We start from the raw sequence: 27,973 nt of genomic DNA, 5'->3' as shown, positions 1-27,973 counted from the left end.
ACTTTTTAGCTAATCTTCAAAAGACATAGAATCATAGAATTGTCTAGGTTGGAAGGGACCTTTAAGATCATCTAGTCCAACCATCAACGTAACTCTGATAAAAAAACCATCACTAAACCATGTCTTAAAGCACTATGTCAACCCGTCTTTTAAATACCTCCAGGGATGGTGCCTCAACCACTTCCCTGGGCAGCCCATTCCAATGCTTAATAACCCTTTCCGTGTCAAAATTTTTCCTAATATCCAATCTGAACCTCCCCTGGTGCAACTTGAGGCCATTTCCTCTTGTCCTATCACCTGTGATGATCCTCTTTGGATAACAATCATTAAAATATGTTCATCCGCAAAAAAATCATGCTGTCAGAATATATACTGTATGTTTTGAGAGCACATGACACAAATACTATTTAAACAGTTATAACCTACCAGAGCTGTATCTTTATATTTATTAACTTCATATTTATTTTATTAAAAATTAGTACGCTAAGTTTCCATAGTGATTTTAATACATTTATACCAAACTCTGCTTGAAAGGTGATTCCTTTTTAAAAGGCATAAAAGAACACTGCAAAATGGTATTAATTCACAAAATATATTACTCAATGACTTGTATACATACGAAATCCAAAATTGTATTTGAAACTGATCAAAAGGAAACATTGCCTCAAATTAGGGAATAGATAGAACCAGTTCCGGGTCCCAAATCCTTCTGAGATTGCAGCCCTGTGTGTCCACACATCACTTTTATTTCCAGATTGGAAGAAGGAAAACAGGTTGTTTTTTTTAACTAGTTTAACTCAGTCAGTTCCACACTGTTCAATAAACTGACCACTAAACTGAATCAGTCAAATAAACTGAAGGAGAAAGTGATCTGAAAGAGAAAACTCCCGCAGGACAGGAGAGAAAGATAAGGTGCTGTCAAAAGTTCAGTTTCCAACAAACTGGGACCCCAGGTGCTTGGAGTCCAAATTCCCTTTCAGATCAGTGGCTGCACTTTCCTGTTAAAATTTTAATTTCTGTGCACGAGAAGCTAAATATGAAGAGCGTATTTAACACATCATAGCAAGCTTAGTTCTTTACTGCTTCATAATAATACCAAATCCCATTTCAGACCATTTGTTCTCACCTTTGGTTCTAAATCCACCCCGATTTATTTGTTGGGGGTCTGCAGCTGACTGCGGGGGCACCAGCCAGGAGCACGCCTCCAGGACAGGCTGCACCTCCACGGCCTCTTGTCCCTCCTCATTGCCCTGTATCTTCTGCTACATGGAGGATATGAACCACAGCTGCAATTCCCTCCAGGCACCTCAAAATAATGAGGGTTTACTGCGAGAGCTCTTTCCCTTTATTCTTCCCAAGGCCTCATATCCTGATGGCAACCCGCCCCCACCCTTTCCAGTGTGAGGATTTATTTATTTTTAATCACAAGCAAATAAAGCACACCTAGAGAGCACCAGTTCTTCTAGCTGCCACTTCCCCAGGGACATCTCCACTGCCAATATATTCAATTTGGTGTTAATAAACCATAATGAGTCAGCAGAAAGCACTCCTATCCCGACTACCACCCCCTCCCCACCTCACCCCCGAGGGTGCCAGCAGATGTTCAAAGGAGAGATCAGCAGCAGGGCACTGCCAATCACCTCGGTGTTATTTTAACCTCACTTGTCTGTTCAGCTTTTAACTGTCTACATTATAAAGAGGGGATAAAAGAAACAAATCTTTTCTGTGAATATAGTTCACTCCTGCAGAGATAAAAATCTTAGACGGATCCCATTCACACTCGCATGGAAAAACATACATAATATCATTTTATCACCTGAAATGACACAAAGCCATTGTCATCTGAATCAATTGGCCTCCTGTTTGCTACACAATATAGCACAATAAAGCTCAAAGGGGTTTGTCCACATTTGCAGATGTATCAATTCCCAGAGCAGAGGGGTAAAAGTCCCCCCCCCTCCACAGAGCTCGGGCACAGGCACATATGAAATATTGCATTCAGCTCTGGACACCTCATTACCAGAAAGATAACACATTAGAGAGAGTTATTAGAGAAGCAAGAAAAATGATAAGTGGAGATTGAAGAGATTGATTACATCAAGACATTAAAAGTTAACTGCATAAAGGTTGGCTAAGGAACAACTTTCTGGGCGACAGAGTAACAGCCTGTAAATATTTGAAGGATACGTATGCCAATAAGGAAAATGAATTATTTACGCTGGCAAAAACTAGATACGATTAGGAATAATAAGAAATTAAGAAAGGCCTGACTCTCAAGAAAAAAAGAAGGGTAATAGAAGGCAGGCTTTGAGAAGTCTATCGCCTGGATGACTTAATAGGTCTTTTGTATTTCTACCTCCTGTAACTCCATGATAATAATGATGGAGCGAAAGAAAGGATTCAAAGTATGAAATCCAATTAATTCTTTGCCAGTAGGCAAACCATCTTTATCAGATATTTTGGCTTAGCAATAAGCTTAAGCTTGGCATGATAGATCCTACCTGTCAGTTATTCAGATGTAGCTTTTTGTAAAGTCTTCGGGGAAGCCAAGAGTATTTTTGTACTTTCATTAAAACACAGACTACATCCATCAAAGAAGGAAGCTATATTAAAAAGATCTGTGGCATTTTCAGACTAATCTGTGCATCTGACCGGTGCCATATTTAGCATTATCTAATCTGTTTTGTGCATCTAACAGACTGCAAACCCTTTGGGGCAGAAATCCCATCCTCCTTTTTCTTTATATTACACAGTGCCGGGTGTGTTGACAGCGCTCAACAAATAATAGCCAGTTCCAGGGGAGGGAAGAAGTCTGTGCTAGCACACACTGTGCAGTGTTATTTTCAAGGGATGACCCCTTAACATTAGTAATGGAGCTGGGAGGCTTCACGTGCATTCCAGTAGAAGAACAACTCCTGCTTCTCTCAGGAAGAAAGAAAAAGAACTTTACAAACACAGAAAATGCATCAGAACACTAAAAAAAAAAAACAAACCACAAAACCAAACCAAACAACAACAAAAAAACTACCACCATTTGGATAGGTATGGAAATTGGCAGGAAGCAGTGACAAAGAGGATACAATTTATTTAGAAAAGGAAGAAAATAAATTAAATATTGAGACTAAAGTTTAGCACTTGTGAGGAAGGACCCTCTTCAAAGACAAATACAGACAGTTTGTATGCATCGTGATACCATCTTTAAAAGCACAGTCAGGCATCACTTCTCAAATAACAACAATTCATCACTAGGGATACATTTAAAACAATCCGTATCAGTGCACTTCATTTCCTAAGCAATGTTTCATTCAGAACTCGTACTATTTATTGACGCTACTTTGGCTCATGCAAAACTCTTGTAGAAGCAGGTCCTGTCTGAGGAGCCAACAAGTCTGCTCTCCATTTCAGTATCTGCCAAAATTAATTTTCGAAAGAGCATACAGGGACACACATAGTTATATATTGATATGTTGCCCTTTAAGGTGTTCTGAATTAAAACATAGCAAGCCACAGACTATTTATAAGATCAGTGGGAGCAAGTTATTGCTGGCAGCCTGCATAGCACACCTGGATACTCCTCTGACAAACTCCTCCTTTTAATATTTAATATTTCATCCACTTATTAATATATTACAGACTCCTCGTGGTTATAAACTCCAGCTTGAATCACGTACCACTAACAACTCTACTCTCATCTTAAGCGTTTGGTTTTGGGCAGAAATGCGTCTTGTGCTGCTTTTAGATGAACTTTCTTCTGAGAAGCAATGCCAGTGACAAATGCTAATGGTCAGGGAATGGACAGGTTTTACAGAGATGCTTTGTTTTTTAAATGATCCCAGTTAAGTGTATGAAGCATCTGTTGTGTACTGCTCCCTGTACACAAAATGGACGTTCAGGAAAGTAATTTACATTAAAGTAGTACAATGAGGGAGATGAACACTCCTACCTCATTTGCCACAGCCTTCAAACGCTGTGTGCATTTACAGATTTGCTATCTTCAGAAACATTTGTACTGTTGATTCTCTTTCCAAAGATAACATTAGCTAGAAGAATTTAAAATACATATTCAGAAAATTGCATTTCTCTGGCTCAGTTTTGTAACCCTTAATACTCAAACAAATGAATCCCAGGTTTTGATGGAAAACTTTGGAATTTTTCTGTTCATAGAAATTTATTTTTCCTGTCAAATTTTCATTTAGTATGAGAACTACACTTTTAAAATTAAATTTTGCAAGACTTTACTGAGATGGAAAAATACATTTTTTACTCACTTTTCATTAAACAATTAATGATCCAAGATTAAAAAAACAAGTCTGAATAGATATTGGAAGCAATATATAGAAAATAAGATGCAAATCTTATTTTTATAATCATTTATGTCATTCAACAGCCTAATTTCTAGTCAATAGGACTTCAGCAGTCGGGATAATATGCTCCACTGGACAAGCCAAGCAAAGAGAGACTCTAAAGACACAGGATAGTAGCCCTTGTTGCCAGCTTCCCCACCTCAGCTGTCATGTAGCACTTGAAGCCAGATATAGTTTCTGGAATTCCTAAAAGTCAGGGGCAAAACCAACCACAGTGACAGAGAGATTTTGTAATACTGGTGAGAAACAAGCTCTAAGTAAAGGATAGGAGAATTTTTGTCATCTCAAGGGATTCTAAGATTGTTTAGTAGTATTTTTCCAATATTAACTAGAAATTCCATCTACAGTGGTTATGTGGCTGTCAGAAAAATTAGAAACCCAGCTGAAGATGAGCAACTTCGAACCTTACATTCAGTTTTGTCAAGCCTAATTGAACCTTTCATGTTGTCCTGCAACTGACTTCGACATTTGTGGTAACAACCACTTAGAAAGCTACAGAGTAGCTGATCATCTAAATAATTTAGACTAAAAAGGAAATTTAAAGCCACCCTTCCAACTTTGTTTTAAAAATTTACCTACACTGTTGTTATCTTTTTTTGGGGAGTGGGGGTGGGGTGTCTGTGTGTGTGTGATTTCTCTTCCTAGCTTTTTAAAATACTTTTTAGGGTACCTTAAATATATGCCAATTGCACTGAAACCAAAAACTCTTAGTATACTGCTACCACAGCGACAAGTAAAAGCAGAACTGCAACAAACCCCAACAAACAAATCCAAGTTTGGGATTCCACTGGAAAGCCTACCCTTGCAAGATTCCCAAAGCAATTTTTTCTGTCTATCTTTAGAAGTCAGTTAAAGACCCAACGAGGACCATCAGTGTTTGAATGAGTTGATTATCAGGGGAAAGAAAAGACAAAAAAAATAATGCAGGGAGGGAAGATGGGTGAAGGGAAAGAGAAGTGGCAGCAATCGCTTAAGGTATTGGATATTACAGACAACATACAACTGAAAAGTTCTCCATATAAAGGCCAATATTATTTTGTTGCTTTCAAATCATGACCTTTAAGAATTAAACAAGGAAACTGAACATTGCTCAGAGCTCTCTGGTTTGGAGCACAAAGGAGGACCCTGCTGCCACCACCCTGGAACTGTCTGAAAACCAACATGCAACAGCTGCATTTAACATGAACTCAGTTTTATCAGGAGGGAATCTAAACCAAAACTTACTTGTGGTAAAAGGATGCAGTGACCAGCAGCGTGGAAGAAAGAGATGCTATCTGTTCTGCTGTTAGGATATACATGTTCTTGCAAAAACTAGAAGACAATTCAGAGACAGAGGGAAACCAATTTGCAGTGCCTGCAAAACCCCCACCTAACACCACTGTTTTGACAGCCCCAGAGACCCTCTGCACACAATTTAGGCCTTCCAAGTTCTGAGCTATCACACCACCTTCATGATTAAAGTGAGAAAAAGCCAAAAATTACTTAATGTTTCAGCGGAGTCCTCTGGGCAAAACCAATGAATACTAATAAGCATTTTCCAAAAGATTTTGCAGCCCTTCAAACTTATCATGAAGACCAAACCATCATTTTTAGCTTGACTATAACTTTACAATTTAATGTCCTGTAGGCACATATTACATCACATGCTAAAATAGTTTATAAGACATATTAGTTTATCAGGCATAAGCTCTGGACACTCCATAAACTCCTCCCCAAAAGCATTTTTGTCATAAAATCTTTCAAGAGAAGTTTAATTATATCCTGAATTCCAGAGATCTCTGTAAATAGTTTCACGGCTTTAATCTCATCCATATCTGACAGCAAAAGTAGTAACAAAACTCTTGGAATGACTTTTATAAATCTTTACACAAAACTAACCGCTTGGGCAAACTATGAAAGAGCAGTGTCTTCACAGCAGCTTCCACTGGAACTTTGCTTTGCATCATGGTCCTGAGAAATCAAAACCAGCTGAAACCAGAACTGTAACACACTAACCTGCTTACTAAGGGTTTTCACAAGAGACTACCAACATCTTTTTGTATCATCTTCTAATGTTTCTGTCCCATTCATACCCAACTCCCTTATTTCACCCTTACACTAGAAGTTCCCATCATCTCCAAACAAACCCATAGCCAAGTGTTTCAGGGGGTGAAACCATAACTGAGGATTGATTTTTTTCCTAAACTGATCCTCACAATTTGTTTTCAGTTGTGCTCACAGTGCAATATCCAAAACTGAGATACAGAAGGACAAATCCTAGTTTTTAAGATTGTGGTAGAAATCTTGCTGTTTGTCACAGGTCCATAAGCACATCCACAGAAACCCCTGCTGAAGTGTCTGTTTCCCTTGGGAAAGGCAAGTTAGAAACTGCCAAATCTGTAGAATTATGTTCCAAAAAAAGCCCAGTTCTGCATGGTATTGCTGCATCAATAATTGCACTCTGAACAGACAAAACTTCTTGCACATATACAGGCAGGGGTGCGGATGTATGCTTTTCCAGTAGCCACACATAACACAAATTTGACTGGATATTCCTACCTTTGTCCAGTCCCAGCGTGAACTGGAGACCCTAGGGCACAGCAGGGTAGGCATTTTGGACATGCTAGATTAATTGTTTGCATGCACGCACATCAAATGACTTACACTTATAGCACCCTTTTAATGACAATCATCTAAATTAATTTCTTTCCACCTAGATAACTTCTCTGGATGGCAGACAAAAAGCCATACTAAATTGTCAAGAGAAAAAAGGCTTGAAAGAAGTCCTTTGTAAAGAAGAGACTTAAATAGCTCATGACATGTCATGAAAAGCCATGGGAAGAGAAATTGCTGACTGCAAGGCTTTGGGTTCAAAAAAACAGAGAGGCTCTAGATCCTGCCCACCGTTTTGAAACTCTCTTAACACAATATTTCCAGGATAGCTGGGTGATGATGACTTAACTTTAAAGAGCTATTCTTATTCTTTCCTTACTTGTCATTTTAATTGTGCATAAAAGGGGTTCAGAAACCTGCCTTCATTAGAACTGTCCACATTTCATCTTATACCAGGTGTTCTTCTCCAAAGAAAAACAAGAGAGAAGTCCAGAGAGCAACGCGATCCAACTGCAAGTCCAATGACCAGTTTTTTCATCTTCCATTCAATAGAATTAGTAAAGAGAACTCATAAAAAAATAAAAGGAAAAAAACACCCCAGTAAGGTCAACTATAAAATTCACATTTTCTTATTGCTAAACAAATGGCTAAACACTAGCACTGAAAGGAAAATGGCTGCATAACTCAACATAAGAAATCATACTCTGAAACAATAATTTGCCTGCAAACATTTGTATTGATTCTCACAGATAATATCATCTCCCCCTAAAACATATTTCATATTGTCTTCACTCCATTGATCAGGAGTGTTTTATAAATGCTTCGATCAGGCTGATGAGGCTTTTAGCTACACATGCGCATCCTGCAATTTTGTTGAGCTCCAAAAGCACACAGGTAGCACATGCTAAATAAAAGGAATCTATATTTTTTTGTTACGGGCTGTTTCCTTCTATACATCCACTACCTCACTAAGAACGTGCTACACTAGATTTATCAGCAACAATCAGCTGTTTATGTCTTCTACAAGAGAGTAACTGTATAGAAAAGGAAGGTTTTTCTCAACACGTTTTATATGTTTGGCAAATTACTGATATTTTTAGGTTCCTTATTGACACAGGTCCAGATATTTTTTCATTCTAGCATATTGTCACTGAGTTCTAATTCAGACTGACGGATAATACATTAACTCTTACTGACATAGTAAGTCTGAGACCATATCAGCAAGGTATGTTGCACAGGCATATCAAGACACAGGTCAGTAATAACACTCATGAAAACTGAAACTGCATTTATGATGCAGATTCTGAAATCAAAAGTTTGTATTAAGGCAAGTAGTCAAGAGACAGATGCTTGAGGTCTATTAAAATCATTAACAACATATGTTATATTCAAGGATTACAAAGATCTTAAACCTGACACTCTAGAGTCAGTGTACATACACATCACAACACGAACATTAGTATTCACAGTTACATCGTCCCCCTGATTCCATTTCACTACTCCAACAAACCTAAATCCTGACTTTCAGGGAACAATCCTAAGAATTCAAGTACCATGCTTATAACGCAGTGCTAGTTCTCGCGTGCAATTCCCACCAAGGGATAAAATACCACGGCAGGTTGAGCTGTAGCTGTAGGAAAGTGGTCAGTGACCAACAACTCATTTTATCTAGACTACCAACAACTGTGAAATCTGCCATGAGCAGATCCATCCTGAAGACACAAATCAAGGCATAGAAGGGCCCACCTTTCATTAGCAATTACTTGAAGCACATTCAGCTGTCCTTCTGAAACTAAGCATGGTTGTTATGAACTAAATAAACTGTCTTAGCAAGTTCAAATCCCACAAGCAACAAAGAAAAACTATACTTCCATTATTGTCAGTAAAAATTATCATGGACAGAAGGCTAATTTTATGTACATAGTGGCTACACAAACAAATCTACAGCAGTGTCAATGCACCCACTTGTTTCCTCCCTGTACTGACATTTGAGGAGACTCTTCCTCTATGAAAAAGCACTTTCTGCAGCTCAATCACTCATTATTATAAAGACATTGTAAAATTTGAGTTCATTACATGTGGCAGCTTCACCAGCACTGACTAGGGATAATAATTTGGTTTCAAAGCAGCATTCTTGTATTTTGAGGTTAGGTCAGACAATGTCCAGACTCATATGGTCACTGTCTCAAGAAATATTAATTCTCTCAAAGTGTCAGTTTATAAGCGAGAAGATGGATCCATCCCCCCAGGAAATCTGCTGCAGAGACAAGGCGGGCTAGAGGCTCAGCATGACTTCTCTATTCCTCCACCACCTCATTCTATGAAGAAATCAGTATCCAAGATCGATCTGAATGAAGCCACATATGGACCTGTACATGGATATCCCATTTCCCAGATCACTGTATTTACCATCTGTTTTTCATCCTTTGCTTGAGGAAGTTTTAGTCAGAAGTCTCAGTAAAACATTCTGTGATGCTCCCAGAAATCAAAAAACTCAAAAGTTTTTACAAATAGGTCTTCTCACCAGTTCTACCTATTATACAGACTGTACCTTGCCATTTTCCATTCAGCATCTATAAGAAAAAAAAAATGCCTCACACTTCTCAGTACTCTCTTTTTGAGTAGCTATATAGGAAATGCAGAATATCATTCCACTATGCAGCAGCAGAAGTAGCATGAAATACATGGGTGTCACCCTCCTTCTGTGCTCCTATGATAATTTTAAGAGAGTCTATTATTAGTGTGATTAACAAGGTTCAGCTCGTCCTATCAGTTTAGCAGGACACATGGCCTATGAGCATACCTGTTTGTGCAACTTTCCCACCTAATTATGTAAGTTGGTCTTTTCCTCTTTCAGAATTAACTCTTTGCCTCTAAGCGCAACTTGAAAAAAATTTTAAGTTTGTAAGGCATTCTCCTCCACGTGAAACAGATCTAACTCTTCCATACTGCACTATTGCTTTAAAAATTTACCATCAAGAAAGATGCCGACATAATATCCTAATTTTAAATGGTTATTTTCCCCCTTGTTAAATCCTCAAGTGTTTTGAATACAGCACCAGGGTATAATAGAATGTGAATAAGTAATGAAAGATAAAGAAGTGGATTTAAATAATATATCCCCGATTACCATTCTTAATTTTTATCTATTGTTGAGATGACAGCCATCTGGAATATTACAGCAAGGTGTGCATTCAAGAAGAACCCAGACAGAACAAAATGCAATTCAAACCCAAGAATAACAATCTTAAATCAGGTTTTAAGAGGACGCGGGGCTATCAAGAAATACTGCAGCTCTGCCGAGTTATCTTCTTCCAGCCTGCCTTTTGCTGGGCGGGAGGCTGGTGATCAGAAGCTGAGGGCAGGATTCTGCGGAGGGTCTCCGGTGGGAGAGGGGGGGGTCCCCCCGCAGCCCACTCGCAACCGCGGCGCCTCTCCCGCGGCAGCACCGCCCTCTCGTGGCTGCCGGGGCAGCGGAGGGGGCTGCCGGCCTCAGAAAGGCTATCATTACTTTAATTGCAGATTAATTACAGCCTTTCACCAAGGTCAAAAGGAACATTCGGGAGGCAGCATATAGGGTATTATGTAGAAAATGCATAATGTTAAAAAGCTGCTGCTTTTTTTTTTTAATGTAAAATTTGACATTTGGTGCCTTAATGAGCGCAGAGCTTGCCTCTCCCAGTGCAAAACCCTGCAGTAAGGCATCTCTCGTGTATGAAAATAGTGACCCTTTAACCCACACACCAAACAAAACTCAGCGAACATAAGGCTTTTAAATCATTCTTGAAAATATTTTCTATTGAAAGTATTTCTTTCCCAAATCAGGCTGGCTAATAATATTACGCCACCTGTAATTATATTTATGTGGTATTTGTAAGAACACCAAACTTTTACATGGATCCAATTCAGAAGTAATGGAAAGAGCAGTGCAGAGTGACCGTTGAGTGCAAGCAATAAATCATATAAATTGCATAATTACAAATTCCCATGGCTCCGGAGACAGTTTGCACGACGAAAAGCAATGAATGACAAAGCCGGATGAGTTTTATAACGCCTAAAAGGTGAAAGCTCTAGTATGGCAGTCAGCACACAGAGATGATAGCACAGTCACTCCTCCTCCAGAGCACATTCAACTACTGGGTGCCCACCACCCCCTCCAGCCTTACCCCTGTCCTGTGGGTCAGGGCAGCCAGAGAGATGGATTCAAATCCTAGACACGGAAGAAACTGAATCCATATATGGCACACTGAGACAGCCCTAACCATTGGGCCACTGATCTCCTATGTCTTCTTAAAGGGGGAAGGAAAAATGTTGAATTCATCTGATTCTGGCGGCTTGCAATGGGAGGAGACTTAAATTTTGCTTTTGGCTGAAGGAAACATTTCAAGCATTACTAAAACAAGAGCTTCTTCCAGCCTACAGTACCTTCTCTTCAAACATATCCTCGGTTTTCATGCCTCCTCTCTGCCCTTGCTTAAATTCTTCCTTTGAAGCTTTTTTTTTTTTCCCCTCCCTCAATTTTCCAGTTCATTAGACAAAACGGACAATAAATTATTTGCAGTATCCAAATCACAGCTGCCCCCTCAGGACAACAGAAGAACAGCCCCCTTCCCATTTTCTTCTTCACTGCAGCTGATTTACTAGCAGACACAACTGAGCTGAGCCAGTACCATACCCTGCCAGGCAGGGAAGCGTCTTCTCTGTGCTCTCTGATAACGCAGGCACAAAGTGGCAGAACAACTGGCATAAGGCTTCTCGCAATACTTAGTTAAGCTGGCATAGCTGATGATACAAGACTCCAGTGAACACTACAACAGTTTAACTTAATGTTACTTTCTCTCTGCTAGCAAATTGCTCCTGTTTTCCGACCAATTTACGGCCCACACATCTACTCTGCTGTTATAACTGTTTACAGTAAATCAGATTTGCCTGTGATTGTTGAAGCAATAAACTCTCAGCGAAGGGGGCAGCAAGAACATATTTCAACCTAATAAAATAAATTATGGCAGATAAAGAAGAAGAATGCCTTATCAAAACCTTTTGAAGAACGCCTTATCAAAACCTACAGAGAGACTGTCATTTCACAGAGGTGGGGGGTGGTTGCTGAAGACGAGAAGAGCTAAAGAGCTTGCTGTCACTCACACATAGTGTGCCAAAATAACAAGAACAATGTGTGAAGAAAGCAATCACCTGCAGTGGGAATGGGGAACAAAAGCTAAATGAGTTTTGCCAGTGCTAGTGACCTTTGACTGTTAGACAGTCAGATAACTTTTCCTAGCTTCTTATATTACAAAGTTATTCTTGGACAGCAACTCTTCTGTTACCGTGTTTTTTACCTATTTTATAACATTAAAAGCTCACAATACTCAGACTCAAGTTATTCCTTGAAGAATACTTTATGTACTAAAGCAGAATTCTTCATTAAACAATCATTTGAGGCAGGTTATTTCCAGAAATGAATCTTTTTGCCTTTTTAAACTTTACAGCTAATGTAATTTTCAGAAATATCTTGGGTATAGAAGTTTATCACCAGTTCTACTGTTCAGTAGCAAAACACCACAGAGGAAATAAAGACAGAAAGAAAGAAATAATAATTCCAAAGCCAAGTCATCTTGGGCTCCCTGATGCTTAACATTGGAGAAATACTCCTCTGTGGGATCATCACACTCTGCCTTGAGAGCTTAGTACTTCATCACAGCTCAGCATGGTTCTTTTTCTAACAGGGAAATGAAAGAACAGATGGGAACCTGGAAAACACTGCTGAAGGAAACACACGTTTGTGATGTGCGATCGCACAACTAAGCCAGGGTTACTCTGCCTCAAACCCTTTAAGCACCACATCGAACAGGGATAATGGGCAGTGTAAGAAAAATAGCAGGTTTCTGGTAAGGGAACTGTAGAACAGCAAATGCCCACCTGAGAGTTGCGCAGTGTTGTCTCATTAACAAGCTCAGACCACCCAATAGCAAGGGGGAGCAGTATTTTGAGTGAAGACGCTTCATCACAGCACCCACCTGCTCCAGGACAGGGAAAGGACTTGGCAGTATAAAGCAATACTTGACTGAACAGAGATGGGTCTCCTTCTCCTTTGAGAATTCTGGATATGCTGCTGCTGGGAGTGGAGAGTCAAACACTGTCCATTAGTCCCTGCTGGTTTAAACTGCACAGACAGTAAAATACAGCCTAAAGAAGTTTCTTGGGATAGCAAGAATAAGTTATGTACAACACAGGAGAAAGAAGCAGAAATAGCTTCCCATTTGGCTTATCCTCTTCCACTAAATTTGTAGGCTGGAAAAATACTTGTCAGCAAGTATTGGCAATTTTTAGAGCAACCATCTAACTACCAAGTCCACAAATGATACAAGTAGAATGAAGAATCTTTCTGTAACTCAGGTTTGCTATGCGTGAATCGAAACAAGGAACCAGCCTGCCATGTTTTTTTAAAAAGAAGTGATGTTAAGCATCAAATGTGGAAAGCTCAGTTAAACTGGGGAAAAATAAAGATAATAATTTACAGAATAGAACATGAAATTAGCAGTAAAGTCTGTCCACACAACTTACTTCAGGAACCATTTGCATCAGAAAAACTATTAGATATGAGAGAACAGCATAATAAATTAAATGATTTTGCACATACACAGATACAAATAAAAAGATGACAGAAAACACAAAACATTTCAACAAGCAATGAGAAAATATAAAAATAAAAGATAAACAAAGGAAAAATATCTGCTGACTGTACTTAAGAAGGTGAAGGCTTACAATGAAAGCAAACATATAAAAAAAAGGAGAAAAAATAAGGGGGAAAAAAAAGGAAAAAAGTTGTAAAGAACTTAAGGCCCAGATTTCAGAGGTTAAAACCTTTTCTTCTGCTGTAGAGAAACATGGTGTTTATCAGAGATGGAGAAGTATTAAAGCATGTGCTTTCTCAGGACGCCAAATGTTAGAAAGAAAATATAAAATAAACATAGGAATGCCAAGACAACAGACTCTGGGGGTTCAGAACTTTTAAAACAACTCCCCAAACCCAAGAGAATTTTAAAAGATACAGATTTTCTTCTTTATATTTCTTTGAAAGGCATAAAAGGATGCCTGGTACCCTACCTAGGGGGAAGCTACAGAAGCAGAACTAATAAATGTATACCCTGATGGTTCACAGCTGCAGTTCAGCATTTTAGAACTGTGACAAAGTATTCTAACACAGGAAAAGATCCTGGTGCCCTGGTACTTTATCCTGCAAAACTGTGAATACATTTTCCATTTAGACCAGTGAATACTGGTTTTCAAGGTCAGGCAGACAGCTTGTAAAATGCTCTATGCTCTTAGAGCGTTCTGTGTTTTCCTGCAGTCTCCATTTCCCTAACCAATCCACTCATACGCTACATAAGTAACCTCAGCAGGGGTCACCATGAGAGGCAAAACGCAAGCAGCATAAGAATGAGATAACACCTACATACTGTGCCTTTGAGGAATTAAACAAGTCAGAGAAGACTTGGACACGGCAGCTTCATTTAAGAATAAATAAATCAGGTAGAGTGAGTGGTCTTGGTGAATTCTGCACTGCCCTGGAAGAGGTGTGAAATTGTGCTCCACATGATTAGGAGCTCAGATGAACAAAACTTCAATGAATTATTGAATTGTAAGAAAACAATTTCATATAGTATAAGCTGGACAAGAAAATAAAACAAGTAAAGATTGAAAAAACACTATCAGGAGCTAGTAAATTAAAAACAAAAAAAAGGGGGAAGGAAGAGAACCAGAAGTTACTACAGAACCCAGTGAATTGTAAAACTAACAGTAAATGTTAACAACATTCTGTACTGGGCTTCATTAATCTAAAAAATAAGAATAAGAAGAATAAAAAATAATAATATTCAAAATAAGAATAGCTTCTTTAGTTATTATATTGATAAAACAACAGTTCCAGATTGCGAGCCTAGCAGAGATGATTGCTTTCACTTATCTTGGTCATCTGCAAAACACAGGCAGTAAGATTTCTCAGAATTCATTCCAGCTGGAACTAGATACTAAAAACACAAACAGTTACTGGGAATTTACAATAATCTTTGCTGAACTTTGGCAAAAGCTAATTGTCCTGTCAGTTAAAAGGTAAATGACTCACCTTTTAATCTGAAGTTGTCAAGCTTCAATTGCTAGTCATTAGAAGTGATCACGCCTGATTTTGTCTTTTACCATAACGAACTTTCCGCTATGAAGTTCTGGTCTGCGAGCACGCAATTGCAGACTGCCATCAAATGATCTCAGACTTCTTTTCAGATGCACTAAGCACCTTGAGCCTTCCATGACTAGACCTGTCTCCCAACCCTTTAACCTCCCACAACTGCTCTACAAATTCTCTTCAATTGTTGAAAGTACAGACTTCATTCCATCATTGAGTGTCATCTGTGACACTTTGAAAGATATGAAACAGAAATATAAAAAAAAAAATTAAAAAAAATTACAAGTTCTATGTTTTGTCAACACTAGGGAAAGAACTACTCACAATATAAAAAAAATGAGAAAGACTAGTTCAAATGAGAATCTAAAATGTCTTTTTTTCTTTCAACTGCTGCCCAAACCAATTCCAATATCAGTACAAATACACTCACATTTCGCTCAAGACAAACTCCGGGCAGTGGAGAATGCTCTTAACCACTGGAACAAAGGTAGGATACAGTCTCAGGCTGCCGGTGGTGGCAGAACAAAGAGGGTTCAAACCTGCAACTGGTTTTACCTAGCCTCACTGGCAAAAACTGTTTGGATATACAGCTTTATTTTTCCATTTCCTCTGGTCTATAACCCATACTGCAGATAGGTTGCAGGCAAAATCAATTTTTGACTATTGACCAATTTGCTCACAAAGCATCTTCAGGCTTCACGGACACACCATCCATGCTTTTTTAGGCTGGTGAAAGACTAAGCCAAGTACTCGCGGAAACTATCAAAAGCTTAGGTTCAGCCACAGAAAGTTGCGGGCATAGTTGTGTCCCTCTCTACAGTTCTGTTATTTTTAAGTTTTCCCAAAATTGTCGCTTCATAAACAGAAAGCAGACAGACAGAAAAAAAGCTAAGCCAACAAATTTTCACACCTATGCTTGTAATTCCATCCAAGGCGTTAAAAAGGACAATACAACATTGGAGAGTTCAGTCAATGTCTAAGGCTTATTTAAATGACATCTCTCCCGCTACAATAATATCCTGCCATCTGAGAATGTGGCTGACCAATGAAATGATGAATGATGGTATGTTACACTGATACTTACACAGCTTTTTTCACAGGTACTGAATAGAAGGAATAAACTTCATACCAGGGTTTCACATTTTTCTGCTGGGATGTGCCAATTTTTATTTTTATTATTTTATTTTATTACTAGATGGGAATTAGGAAGAACATTTACATACCCACAAGATTGTATATTGGAAACCTGAAAATACAAGAGCAACACAATTTATTCGGGTCATTCTTTTACACTGCAGTAACAAGAATGAATGCTATAGGTGATTCTGTCAGAAATGCCACATTCCAAATGCTCCGACTTGTAAAGAAAATTGGTTTTCTCCTAACTACAGAGGAACACTGCCCTAAAATAAAAAACTCATTGCAGAAGTCAACGGGCTATAAGTTCACTGAACTAAAAATCAAAGTAATTGCCTTTTAGCTTAAAAACTACAAAATAAAACATACGTTTCTTCTTTAACGGGAGAGGTCTACCAATGGCAAAATGTATCATTTGGTGATAAAATTGAAGGATTTTCTAGTTAAAAGAATTTCTGACCAAGTTCTGATCTTTCCTATGTGGACATCACTTCCATCAAAGGAAGACCACCTGCATCAAAGCAGCTCAAATCAGAAACGGATGCTGCAGTTTCAATATAACAGAATGCCAGAGGTGAAATCCTGAACTCTGCTGAAATTGGAAGCAAATGTCTTACTGATACCAATGGATCAGAACTTCTACCTCCATGTATTTTCAAAATTTTCTCTCAAACAAAACATTCAAAAATCAAGAATACAAGAGATCTGTAATTCCCCCTCTTTTCTGCTGGATTTACCATTTTTCCAAAGGTTCTTAAAGTCAATCCCATGGGACACAAGGCATTTGCTGGGTGTGCTGGGTACGCTGCAGTATACTCAAAGTCTTATGGTGACGAGCCAGGGGCTCCTGAGGCAAAAGGAACCAGGGAGTCACAGATAAAACACCTCAAAGAAAGGCCACCTGAAGAGCAGCACGAAGGAGATGTAGCCACTCCAGCCAGTAAGTCAGCTATGTCAAGCATCCAGCTGAAGTGCCTTTACACAAATGCACACAGCATGGGGAACAAGCAAGAGGAGTTAGAGAAATGCGCACACCTCCAGGGCCATCTTATTGGCATCACAGAGATGTGGTGGGATGGCTCTTATGATTAGAGACTTGGAAAGGAGGGATACAGACTCTTCAGGAAGGACAGGCTGGGGAGATGAGGAGAGGGTGTTGCCCTCTATGTCAACAACCAGCTGGAGTGCATGGATGAGGGAATGTAACAATAGGACAAAGTCTAATGGTTTTAAATTGAAAGAGGGAAGATTTAGATTAGATATTAGGAAGAAATTATTTACTGTGAGGGTGGTGAGACACTGGAACAGGTTGTCCAGAGAAGTTGTGGATGCCCCATCCCTGGAAGTTTTCAAGGCCAGGCTGGATGGGGCTTTGAGCAACCTGGTCTAGTGGAGGTGTTCCTGCCCATGGCAGGGGGGTTGGAACTCGATGATCTTTAAGGTCCCTTCCAACCTGAACCATTCTATGATTCTATGATTTGTTTTTCTCTGGCATGAACCACAAATAATTTTTTCTTTGTACAATGTTTTAGAATACAGGAACTGGAAAAAAATTAGTAGAGAAAATGTTACTATGACTTCTGATCTAGATATAGGATTGTTTATCTGCACAAAAATACACATAGTTTCAGCCTGTCATTACCAGCTTGCACCGTTAATTATATTTCAATGCACCTCGCTAGATAAGAGGTATAATCCAGCCAAAAGCATATAAAGGTTGTAGTCCAAATTATGCAATGTGTCTTCCAGCTGATAATTCCAACAGGTAACGAACTGTTTAATCTTATACAGCCTGGCAAACACTGCCTGTTTATCTTCACCCAAGACTTCAACATGCACATCAAACCAGACATATCTTCCGCAAATACAATGACTGAATCTTCATTTCAGTTAGCAGCATTCAAAGTTTTAATTATATTCTGTCTACTACTACAATATTTTCATATAAAAAAAATAAACCAGGGTTTGAACATAACAACAACAAAGAGCAGTCTTTCAAATATTCAGTTTGATGTATTTCTTATGTGGTCTCAGCCTATCAGTTGAAATCTGGTATGTCATCAGAAATAACAGTAATCACTAGCACCGGCTGCACACAGACCACAGATTCTGTGCAATTATAAGTGACAAAATCCCTGGTCTTATACTATAGCCTGCTACTACCATCTCCTGTGCTTAAGTATTGAGTCTGCGGACCACAGACCTCACAACATAATTTAACAGAAACAGTTGTCACCTCCACTCCTCATACAAGGAAACCGTGGCACAAATCAACTAAAACATGAACGAATTCTCTCTGTTCCTGCTCCAGTAAGAAGAGAAATCAAACCAAAGGATACAGAGCTCCAGCTCCTGACCCCAGGCATTAGCAATTCCTTGGGTTTCTGCCTTTTACTCCAGTTTGTGTCTCCAAGGGCAGAGGGAGGAAGAAAATTTGTGGATGAAAACTTTCAATTCCTGAACAGGAGATCCAAGGTACTTAACTCTGCTCTAAATAATAAGATTTCCATTGCCTCAGAGTAATCAGTTAGGATTTAATGAAAGCACAGAAAAAGACAAAAAGCTTAGAGGAAAAACCCCAAGAATTGTAAATACATTTTCTCTGAGGAATCACAGTCAGAATAAATAATCTCTCATTCTTCCATTTAAATTCTCTGCATTTCCACTTTTGTATCTTGGTAAAAGGTGTGAATTAGAAGAGGTTTTATATTGTAAAGCCTTCTTTAGGATAATGCATGCAGCATTAAAATGATTTTGCTGACAAAAAAACAGCTGTTCTAGAGAGGCTGACAATTTCAGTGTTTTTATCATTGGATATTATACCTGCCCCACCTTCCGATATATATTTTCCATTACTCCAAATTTGGTTATACTTCTGCATATCTGCAGGTATAAAGTCTCCAGCATACCTGGAACCCTGTGGTGATTCAGGTAACAAATTATACAGCAGATAGTAATTTCATTAATTTCAAGTATATAATTAAGTGAAAAGTCAGGAATGTTAGCATCCTAAACTATTTTACAATATCTTAATTACAGAAACCTTTATTTAGCTTGCACCTTTACTACTGTATTTACAAATACCTCAAAGAAAACCTTAAACCAGCATCAAGAACAAACAAAGCAGAGAGATTTAGCTATTCTGCATCTGACAATCGACAGGAACAAAAACTGGAAAAAAGCCCCTGGATTTCCTGAGGGACATCTTGTATTCCAAATGGAATGGTATCCCAGGGCTTTCTTTTGCTTAGATGTTCATACTCCTAGATGCTGTATCTGAATATTGCCAGTCAATATCAAAGCAAAGATGAAACATAATGTCTCAGAAAATTATCTGACTTTTCATCCCGTCGCTGAGGTGAATTTACCATGAATGTGAAGAGGTGTAATTCTTTACAAATTGCATGCATTTATGCAAGCATAGAATTAGACTTGTACACTGTAACCCGAGAACACTGCCAAAACTCTTGAATGAAAACTTTTGGATGGAAATGTATTAATATGCTAAGATCTTGAATCAAAATACACAAATCTGAAAAAATACCTGTAACTAAAAAGTTAAACAATATCTTCACTCTCTGGTTCTGCTGCAGTATAATACTGTTCTAGGATATTGATTTTACATCAGTGATCCCAGATGACCTAAAACAACATTTTCTTGCTTACGCCTAAAAAAATGAAATAAAAATCAAAAACGTTAACTGAGTGTAAAATGCTGTACTATTTTTACCTTCAATCTGCAGAAAGCCTGAATCTTTGGAAGGGTAACTGACTGACTGGTTTTACTGAAGTGATAGTTGAAAACAAACTGACACTATTCCTTAAATATCCTATCCATCTCTATATTCATCCTCAATAGAAAGTAAATGAGGAAAGTATCCCAAAGAGTCCTTTGCACATTTTTGGGACCTGAAAATATCATATCATGTTAAGGTAACTTGAACAATGTCAAAAAAACCCAAGTAAAACCCTGCTGTAGGACACTGAGAATCAAAACTGAAATTGATACAACTTAAAATAAAGAAACCTGTGAATGCTAGGCCAACTGTTTACTGACTTTTTCAATAAAACTTCAGCCTTTTAAGAGGCTAAACACTGTTTTCATACTTCCAACTTGTTAATGTTTCAGGATCAAGTTGTCAAATACATGCTGTAATCCCATCCAACAGGTCCTGACCATACAGGCAGTACATATAAGAAACAGCAAAATGAACAGAACCACAAAACCAATTGCCTGAGTGTCTCAGTTACATCATCTGTGAGACAAGGAAAGCAGCATTTATCTTTCTTTGAGAAGTAATTCAATCCTATCTGTATGACTACATATGTCAGCAGTTTTCTTGGTCCTCTTCCGAGCACGCCACTATCCTCAGACAGGTTCTACCTTTCTGCCTGCCTCTGAGCAGCTCCAGAAAGACACAACTTTAATTTTCTGCCTAAACTGGAATTCTCTTAATGCAAGATCTAAAAATGGCAGCTGTACACCATCAGGAAAAAAAAGAGCTTCACAATGAAATAAAACAAGTACAGTAGCATGACAGTACTATCTGCTCAAGCTCCAGAAGAGGCAAACCTTAAAGAGTGTTTGTTGGTCGTCACCAGGGATAGTGTTGTGCTAAAGTAGTTGGAATTGCATAGGGGAACGTGTTACATCTGCCTGATGAGCAGAAGATGCTGTATCTTTTTCTTCCTTTTTTAATCTTAGCTTTCTGACATCTTTGCATCTCATTCCTTCTGAAACTCACTATAGTCATTAAAAAGAAAAAAAAAAATTGTGGAAGTTTAATCTGAGCCCAGTATCTCAGAAGATGCAGCTGCAGAATTAGATTCTAATGAAGAATGATTAAAATTGGTGGTATACACTTCCAAATTTATTCCAAATTCACTCAATCTGTGTTACTTCATATTTATCCTGTTGCAACCCAATCAGTTGAAGCAGCTGAGCTAAAAAATGGAGTAATGCAGAAACCTAGAGCAGAGAGGGCAAACCAGGAATGATTTGATATTACACACACCTCAAAAGTTTAATGCACTGTATATACAGCTGACAATACCATTTGAGGTGTAAAGGAAAAAGTTGCCGGGCATACTATCAGAACTTCCTGCTTGCTTGTTTGTTTGTCTGTCTGTACACCTGCACCTTGGAGTATGTGTGCTGCATGACAGGGCTGAGGTTGCCCATCTCTCACTGCAGCAGAAGGCTGGTCAGTAATGCTTTTCACCATTGGATTGCACTTCCACAATTCCAACAGAGCCACTCTGTTTCTGCTGCACCACAACTTAGGAAACCTTGATGTCTTTACTAGTTAAAAATAAGATCATCGTTTTCGCTGAAGAGAGGCAGCATAAATCTTCAGATCAAGCTCTATTTCTTGCACCTTGTACATAACCACCTCTACAACTGCAAAACCAGCACCGGGCCATTTCAGGAGTTATTATTCTGTGTGTAATTAGGTCATACTGCTGTCTACAAAGAAAGACTATTACATAGCTGTATGAAACATTTCAGTAAAGTTCATACCATCAGATTTCAGAAGAAAGAGACAGAAGAGAAGCTCACCTTTGAGCATCAACTGAGAATGGCCTGATAAAAAGACCCCCACAGATACCAGTGGGCTTTGAACCAAGCTGCTGTGTCAGTTCAAGTTGCCTGAACAGATATTTCATATTTCCTGCATTACAGATATTTGCATCTAATTATACAGAACAGCCAGATTAAATTTAATACCTCCATTGCATTTATATAAACTAAACCTCTATCCTCAAAGTGAAAAATCATAAAGTGTTTTACGTATTTAAGTGAACAACACCAGACAAGAAGACCTTTATAATCACCATTATATGAAACACAATTACAAGTGACTCAAGACATACGGCAAACTTAATTACGCTAAAACAGACTGGCTTCCAATCTTTTCAATCCTGACAAAAATTGATGTCTAAAATAAAAATGTATTACACATTTTAGCTTTAAGAAATGCTTAGCAGAACTTTTTCTTTATATGTTACTAAATTCTACAGATAACATTTATCAAAAAAGGCAATTATGTAACAAAAACCCCTCTACTACTTACAATTAAATAGTATTTCACAGATATTTTACTCAAAAAATGGGTTTAATATTTTTATATAGATTTTGCTGACCCATGACATGGAATGAAAAACATCAGTCTGATTAGATCCTCAAAGCTTGGTAACAATTCAAAATGCAGTGACTACCATTATAGAAATCTAAGACCAAAAGATGTATATAGGTATACTGAATCTGAAAGATCCCCAGTGCTCTAAAAATGACCCAGGAAAGTGAGAATAATGCTCACAATCCATGAAATGCAGACAAGCACGCAATATGCATTACAGTACAAGTCCAAGCAAATGCAGAAATATCAATTTTTCAAATGATACAGCAGAGAGAATACTGATGAGCCGAGTGCAATTACTCATGCTGTATTTGGCCATGACAACACAAAAGGAGCTCTTCAACGTTGAGCTTCTTGGGGTTTTTATTGTTGTTTTTTCCTTTTCTTTTCTTACATTGACCTGACTTTTACATGCTGCCTGACGGAATGCTGCAGAGCACTACTTCGGAGGATCAGTTGAATGTCAGCTCAGAATGAAGGATGCTACAAGCTGCAGTGCCAATCCCAATCCTGCATCACCACTGAGGGTTTTATACTTCCCGTGAAAGCTAAATAGAGTGAACGCTGGCTAAATCTGACAGGATCGCTGTTTAAATAGAGGTGGCCACAGACATAAGCAATAAGCCGTTCCATTTCACCACTCACTTGAACAACAACGAGCATTTCATATAGGTATGACCTGCAGAACGTAATGACCTTGCACAAATCAAAAGTGGACACACAATGAGACTCAGAACAGCTTCTTCCTCATGGAAGCCCATCTGTTACACACTGTGTGGTTCTCCTTTAATGATTTATTTAAACAGAACCTGTCAAAAGGTTCAGCTTTTCAGTTTAGAATAAGATAATCACTCAAACACAAGATGAACTGTGGAAACAATATGGAAAGCCTATTTGGTGCAGAAAAAAAAAAAGCACCGAGGAAAAAAATTAAAACCACCACCCGAAAAAAATCAGTAAAGCAAAACATGGAATCTTTTTTGTCACGTCATAGGCAGATACCGAGTTGGTATTTTTTGAAAGAATTAAAATCAGTATAAAGTTTTTAATAATCTTTAGATATTTTCAAAAAGCATTAGAAAAATCAGTTACAAGGAGAAAAAGGGAAGCTTTTGTATAACAACTATTATTAAAAACAAATATTTAAAACTAAAACAAAAAAAAGAGAAGGGTTTCCCAGCAGGAAGCACATTGCTTGTGCTCCTATTATAGGACGTTCACTATTGAATCTGTCAGAATAAACACGTGTCTTCAAAAGAATAAAGACGCTTTGCAGTAAATGGTCATTAACATTAACAGTTTGGTAAATCACATCCTATACAATTGCATATGAAGTACAGAACCTGCTTTTCATAAACATTTCAGGATGCAAAGCCAGTATTACCTTAAGCAGCACAACTAGTGCTTTCTGCTGCCCACATGATATTAAGCTTTAGACTAGACTAATTAATTGCACTCTCCATTACAGCTAAATATGCAGCTTTTTGAACAATGACTGTAAAAAGATCAGGAGAATTTTTGTTATTCTTTGAAGTAAACTCTGAACACATTTTATTCATAAGTAGCTAAGCCAAAACATACATTTATTTAAAAAGCAAATTTTAAAAATGGCCTTGGATAGGTTTCTCTTCTGTTCAAGGACAAAAAGCTATGAGACGTTCTGCGCAAATGTGCAGAGTATGTGCATTGAACAAGAGAACAAAAAACAATGTGAAAGAAAATTTCAGCTTCCTATGAAATCCCTCTGTAACGTCTAATTAATTATTTAATAAATATATCTGTTCAATTCCAGAAAGCTTCACTCTACAAGCAGTCTGGTAAGAGTTTTAGGACTTACATAAGCCATTTCTAAGACAATAAAATTCAAATATGTTAATTAGATTTGAGCAGTAGAGACTGAAGTATCAGCCTCCAAACAATAGTGGAAAAAAAAGAGTGGGGTGGTTAAAAAACCATTTTGATGTGACTGATAGTCTTTATTTTATATTTCCTTTAGAAATTAATTCAGTATAGAAATTCTACTTAGGATCACTCAGCAAGAACAACCTAGCAATTAAATCATGAAATACAGCCACCCTAGCTTTGTGCATACATACATTATTTACCAGGAGATGCTTTCCCAAAAGTGTAATAGGGGCAGAAAGTGGCTGAGCGCAGCCAGAAAAGGAATTCAGCAAATGAGGCAGGAAAACCTGCCCATCAATACCGGTAATGAGGAAACCGAGACAAGAGGGTAGGCTTCATTTCCAGCCCTGGGTCACAAATGCCAATCAACCCAAACCAGGATTTATAAACTCAATCCAGCAGTTTGGCAGACAGGCAAGTAATTAAGCTTCACTGTCTGGAACATGGTTTGGGTTGTTTTAGGCTGCAAAGCAGCTCTCTTCCTCACCATAACAGGTACTCTATACTTTTCACTTCTGACTTTATAAGGCAGATCTGCTCGACAGTAAAGCACAAGACCTTCAGCGATTTTCCCAGAACCGTTATGTCTTAGGCTATAGAAATACCTTCAGCTTAGAAGAATGTAAAGTTTACACAGAGTACCACTTGATTTCAAATCTGTTTGTTGCAAGTGATTAATTCAATCATGATTGATGCTAGACCAAATCAGGAAACTCGGTCTCACCACTATTTCAGATAAAATTACACGGCCTCTGTACCCTTGGCTTTTCCAGGGCAATAACAGTTCATCCTTTACAGAAGTGTTCTGATGCCCTCAGAAGAAAGTTACTGTCTAAAGGGCAGATCAAAACTATTCATTCTAAAACGCTAATAAATAACATTACTTGTCAATGCTTCTATTATCAAATGGGGAAAAAACATTCTTGAGCATCTCTAAAAATATGAAAGGATTTTTGTCAAGTCTCCTTTACAGGGAGCACTGACAGCTCTCAGCACAGTAAGCCAAGCCTGATTTTTGCACTACATCTGCAATATCTTTTATACTTGGGCAGCTGGCACAAAGTGAGAAAATTCATTAACATGCTAATGATGTGTCCTATTTAAAATTCCAGCTCTGATTATTGTGTGATTAAGTCTCTTCCCTTGACGTCTGCTTCCTTATATCTGCATTACTGCGAGAAATCAACAGTTATTAATGAAGTAAAAAAATAGGTGATCAATTTACACACAAGACAAACATACACACATATTTCAGCATTTCAATCTCTTTGTTTAGTGTTTTCTAGACAAAGTGATATTATCTTCAGTTTAAAAAAAAGAAAAAAACATAAGTTTTCAGGAAGTTCACAGACACAAAAGGTAACTGTTCAAGTGCCAGATGATGTAGAAAGAGCTACGTGTGGGTATGCCGGTGCAGAAGGTTTAAAGGTGCTGTATTAAAAAACAGAAGGAGGGCTCCTGATGCAGGAAAGATGATGATTATTCCCTGGAAACAACATGAAAGCAAGAATAAGAGCAGACAACAGCTCCAAGTCAATTCAATTACCTTTCCTGGAGAAAAATGAAACATCTCCTTTCTACACCGAAAGGCATATAAACCCACTAATTTATTAAACTAGTATAAACATTCAAAGACAAGATGACCGAGGGACCTCTTTCTCTACATTACTTTCGGTAACCTACGTTTAGCTTATGGATGGACATCTGTTTCATGAAGAGTTTAGCCAAAGCGTAGCACAACTGTGCCACAAAAAGGAATCACAGGTACATCCATGCTGCATGCCTTGACACAGATCAGCCAGCCTAGCCCAGACCATTTTTGCTGTTTAAATTAGCATGGCTAATTTGGCCTGAAGGGCTCCCTAATGAACTCTGGGCAGAGAGAGAGTAAAAAAAAGCTGGAGGACAGTAACATCCCTCAGTTAGTAGTTAGATGGAGAAAGGATTTCTTTCCCTGGCTCTTAGCTGTAGAGGGAAAAGTCAAACTAACCAGGAATGGGCTGCACCAAGAAGTGGGACCAGCCACTCACACTAACATAACCCACAGCACAGCTAAGCCCACGCTGCACTAAGAGCTCAAGCAGCAGAAGCATTTTAGGAGCCGTTTTCCTGCCAGACTACACTCTCCCAAAAATCACAGTGTCACCAACAGCAGTAGGTCAACCCACTCCCCATCACAATCCCCCACCCCTGCCATGTCCCTTAGTCCAATGCCAGCACTCCCACCACATGCTGGTGCATCTCAGGGGCGTGCTAACGCCCCGCTCTGGTTCAGCACTGAGCTGGCTCATGGGATGGGGCAGGAACAGGAGGAAAAGGCAAAACCATGTGTCTCAGCAGCAACACGGATTTTACCAGCTTAAATGAACCACAAAACCTGGGGCTGTGCAGTAAGTCAGCTCAGCTACCCTGATGCAAATCACACCTTTCACAGAACAGACAAAACCAAAACAATTATCTCTAGTTCTTTTGAACAACAGCAAGAACAAATGATAACAAAATCATATTCCAATTGTTTATGCTTTATTCCCCATACATGAAAGTACTGTACAAAACAACAACTGCTCTGTAAAAGTGGATGCCATCTTTAAGATACAATCTGTTTGCTATTGTCCAGGGACTATCAGAAGGCTTTTATTCAATTAAACATATTGGTATCAAACTCATGCTAGGGTTCTCAAACCTAAGTGAGTTTCCATTTGTTAAAGAAGAAAATGGTGTAGATTACATGCCAGGGGGCAGGGACGAGGAAAAGGGAAGATCTCAGATTTCAATTTATGTATCTCTGACTAGTATGTGCTTGATAGCATTTTATTTTACACAACGATAAATTTCTTCTTATGCCTACAGAATCACAACTAATTAAAAGAACAATCCACATAGTAAACACAGTGTTTTGCAATTTATTGTCATAAATTACAGGACAGGAGAGGTCAGACCAAGACAACACCTCATTACAGCTACATAAATGCAAAGGGGGAAAAAAAACCAAACCAATCTGCGAAATGCAACCAATTCTGTTGGTTCAGCAACAGTCTTGCACAGGTTTTGTTTAAAACCCTGCTGAAGAAAAATACAAATGAGAAGTATATGTGTATTATAGAAAGTTTAATTGTCCTAGAAAAAAAGGAGCAACAAAATGGACAGGTTGCAAGGTTAGAACCCCCTTCAACTTACTTACAAATACAAGCCATGAGGAAGTATTGCCTGATGTGGGTTTGAATCACTCAGGTAAGAATGCAATACTTCGAGGAATCATTTTTTAAATTTTAATTTAAGTTCTTATCTAGTAAAGTGTATGTATATATATTATCCTCTATGCATCTTTAAAATATTGTCTTAGACTTATTCCATTGCCTACAAAACTTTGTTTCTAAAAATAGCTCTTGCCTATTCACTCGCCTATGAAGAAACTTCATATACTTTTAAAACAGAGGCGTTTTCCTCTCTTCAATGGACCTACTGCACCTAAGATCCTGAAAAGACATTTCAAACCCCCAGAGCTTTAAAGCAGCTCTCAAATTTATACTTAGCTGTTTAGAGGTAACTATAGTAACTGTACACTTGTAGTCAATTAAATGTTATTCAGCCTTTCATTTAATCAAGCAGCAAGGCCACTTATATCGGCTTAACTTCAGGAGAGGGTACAGCAGACA

At 38.4% G+C, this 27,973-nt stretch overlaps 1 protein-coding gene across 1 annotated transcript in view; it reads right to left on the bottom strand.

The window, feature by feature from the left end:
* The window catches only part of DISC1 (DISC1 scaffold protein), a 207,306-nt gene that overhangs the window by 76,922 nt on the left and 102,411 nt on the right, over window positions 1-27,973 (bottom strand). The gene's annotated exons all lie outside the window — the stretch shown is intronic.

Source organism: Numenius arquata, chromosome 2 (genome assembly GCF_964106895.1).
Source record: "Numenius arquata chromosome 2, bNumArq3.hap1.1, whole genome shotgun sequence".
NCBI classification, from domain to species: Eukaryota; Metazoa; Chordata; class Aves; order Charadriiformes; family Scolopacidae; genus Numenius; species Numenius arquata.
The sequence above is the reverse complement of the archived record's forward strand: the minus strand, read 5'-3'. Positions and strand labels throughout refer to the sequence as shown.